This window comes from Teleopsis dalmanni, chromosome 1 (assembly GCF_002237135.1).
Source record: "Teleopsis dalmanni isolate 2A chromosome 1, ASM223713v2, whole genome shotgun sequence".
Taxonomy (NCBI): Eukaryota; Metazoa; Arthropoda; class Insecta; order Diptera; family Diopsidae; genus Teleopsis; species Teleopsis dalmanni.
The window spans coordinates 92,419,701-92,423,375 of record NC_051846.1 but is presented as its reverse complement, the minus strand read 5'-3'; positions in this window follow the sequence as shown (position 1 = coordinate 92,423,375).

Below are 3,675 nucleotides of genomic sequence, written 5' to 3'. Positions count from 1 at the left end.
AGTCGTTAATAAACTGTCAACATAGACTGACGATAAACTGGAGTTTTGTGTAGTATTATTTTTTACATGGTGCCGAAACCCGAGTCGGTTGAATTCTAAAGATTTTTCTCAGTGGGAACTCTAACGGGCTGATAGTTCAAAAAAAATTGTGGTCAAGAAAAAGCGTTCGATTTCGCAATAACATACGAGTATACGAGTACTTCATTCCGAATTTTTGTAAAAAAAAATGGAGGCAGCTAGTAGAGCGTCATGTAGAACGTAGCTAACGAGAATATGTAACAGAGTAGATGTAACATATATTCGAAACAGGAATTACTACAGGAGCCAGACGTGGCATCGAAAGAGTCGACTTTGAACGTTAATTTATGCCGCATAAGAAATGCTCATCAGAGATCGTTGAAAACGGATGAAATCATGCAACGTAAAGTGGCTTAAGCGGCGTAGGAACAAGAGCTAAACCACCAAAGGTATGACTTTGTATAATATCCAGAATGGGAACAACAAACAATACACGTATCAACGTAAAGAACAGCTGATAATCGCGCGAAACACGCCGCATTATTGGAGGGATATACCACCTCCTATGGAAGTGGATTCAAGAACTTCACATTTTAGAAGACCTACAGTGAAAAGACCGGAATCAGGACACCAACAAAATTTTACGAGCCAACAATCATCCATCGAGGAAAACCATGATTTTAAGAGTCCGTATGCATTTTAATAGATGCAGGAACCTCCAAAAATTATACTAAGAAGTTAGATTTTCTAAAAATTATCAAAACACTTAAATACCCATTTCAAGTTAAATCTATTAACGGGACAAATAAGGTTTCAGAATATTGCAAAATATATATTTTAGGTAAAAATACAAATTTTTATTTACTACTAAATCTTGCTTCCTTTGATGGAATCATTGGGTATGATTTCCTTAAGAAGTTGAAGCTAGTATTGAAACAAAAAATGATGTTGTTTTCCACAGAAGTGGAGAAGAAAAACTGACTATTGGACTTTTGAACAGATTAACACAATTATAGAAAACCATAAGTCATTAGTTAGTTATCTAGCATCTAATGTAGAAAAAATAATTAGGAACAATAGAGAAGCTTTCGCAGACCCCAATAGAGCCTTGCCTTTCAACACAAATGTGAAAGCGAAAATCAAATTAACTACTGATGATCCAATTTATACTAGGGCATATCCGTACCCTATGTCAGCAGGAGAGTTTATTAAAAAAGAGATTAAGTCTCTACTAAAGGTGGGTATAATCCAGAACTCTTCTTCCCCTTACAACTCACCTATTCATGTCGTTGGAAAAAAATGACTAGATGAGCATATTATGCAAAATCAAAGAATTGTCATAGACTACCGAAGAATTAATGAGAAAACAGTAGCGGATATATATCCAATACCTGATACCTCAGTTATACTTGCAAATCTAGGAAAATCAAAACTATTTACTACATTGGACCTGAAATCTGGATTTTATCAAATAGTTCTTTCAGAAGAAATTAGGCAAAAAATAGATTTCAGTGTTAATAATGGTAAATATGAATTTTGTGTCTTACCATTTGGACTTAAAAATGCTCCAAGTATTTTTCAAAGAGCGATTTATGATATTTTAAGAGAGGATGTCGTCAATATATGTCATGTCCAAGTTAACAACGCAAACATTCAAGATCTTTAGATTTGCCAGTAATCAGCAAATAGTTCATTTTTTTAATAAATGTTATCACACTTATTTTAATATATTAATTGTAAAATATTAATAATAAAATATGATATGTAATCGATTTGTAGACACTACGTCAGCATAAGCATATTTCTTTTTTTGCATATTTATATTGAAGTACGTGCTGTACTCAAAAAGCAATAAATCCAAAAGCAGTTTATTAAAGCGCTTCATAGTGAGCTAAACTAAATTTGTGTTTAATTTTTGTATAAAGTCTTCATAGAAGACATAAAAATTGAATAAAATAACAATTGTACGAAGAACAATTGTCCAGAGAAAATTAAGTGTATTCTTAATTATAAAATACCTAAAACATTGAGACGTTATGCTCATGTTTGGGATTGTCTGGATACTATAGAAGGTTCATTAGGGATTATGCTAAATTAGCTAAGCCCTTAACTAAATACTTTCGTGGCGAAAATGGTCATATAGGGACACGACATTCTAAAAATACGAAGATAGAATTGGATGGTGAAGCTAGGAATGCGTTTGATAGATTAAAGAGGATTTTAGCCTCAGAAAATGTCTTACTTCAGTAAATGTCTTACTTACTTCTTACTACGACATTACCTTTGTGGTGTCATAAACGTAAAGATATTTACGGATCATCAGCCGGTTATTTTTTCCATATCGGATAAAAACCCAAATTCAAAAATGAAAAGATGGCGTTCATTTATTGAAGAATTCGCACCACATTTTTTTTTTATAAGCCAGGGAAAGATGAAATTGTTGCAGATGCCTTATCAAGGCAATACAGCAATAACATGACATCGAGCAATTAAACAGTTCATAGTGAAATATCGTTGTTAATTAAAACAATAAAATATCCCGTTAATCAATTTAAAAGTCAGTTTGTTATAAGCAATACTGAAACTCTTAATTCAAGTACAAAAATGCTATTTAGGAAATATGTTCGTCATTCTATAAATTAAGATACTATATAAAACTTTTTTGGAATGTCTTAAAGTAAAAATAAATCCTATTGTCAAGAATTGTATTTGCTGCGACCTGCCAATATTGGTGCAGATTCAAAATAACATAACTGAAGCATTTCCTGGTACAAAATTAATCCATACAGAAAAGTTATCAATCGGCTTACTTATTAAGAATAACCACCTGGAAGCAGTGATCACAGAACACAATCGTGCACATCGTTCTTTACAAGAACATTTTCAACAAATTATAGCTGTATATTACTTCTCTAATATGAGGAAAATAATAAAGTCAATAATTCAAAATTGTAAAGTTTGCTTAGAAAATAAATACCAAAGGAAACCACCTTAACCAGAAATGGGTAAGACCCCTATTCCCAATTTACCAGGTGAAATCCTTCACCTAGATATAATAGCAGATAAAAAACTTTATTTAACAGCTATAGATATAGAAAAATTTCTAAATAGAATTAATACAAACAGACTAACAAAAAAAATACGAACCAGGTGAAAAAGTCTATTTGATACGCAATAAAAGGCTAGAGAATAAATTTAGCCAAACTTTCACAGAAAAAATAGTGGAAAAAGATCTAGGCACAACCGTGCAAATAGAAGGACGAAAAATCCATAAAAGTAGTTTACGTTAATTTAATAATAAAATGATATTTATTTCACTTTACATATAGTTTTCTTATTTTTAGATTATTATGTTTGGTAAAACTATCAGCTTCTAGAGTTGTAAATTAAACTCAGGCTCACTTCATTGCAATTGAACAGGGGAAAGCAGCGATATTTGACGACTATGTCCACATCATTCATATGACAAATCTAACAGACTATAGGGAAATGGTAGAAGATATCAGAAGATATCTTATAAAAATTTTAACAGAACAAACAGATGAAATTCTCCAATTAATACGAACCATTGATTTTCCACGAAGACTTGCCAGATCTATTGACTTCATGTAGACCCAACATTAAAATTTAAAGCAGGAACACCTGACCATGACGACT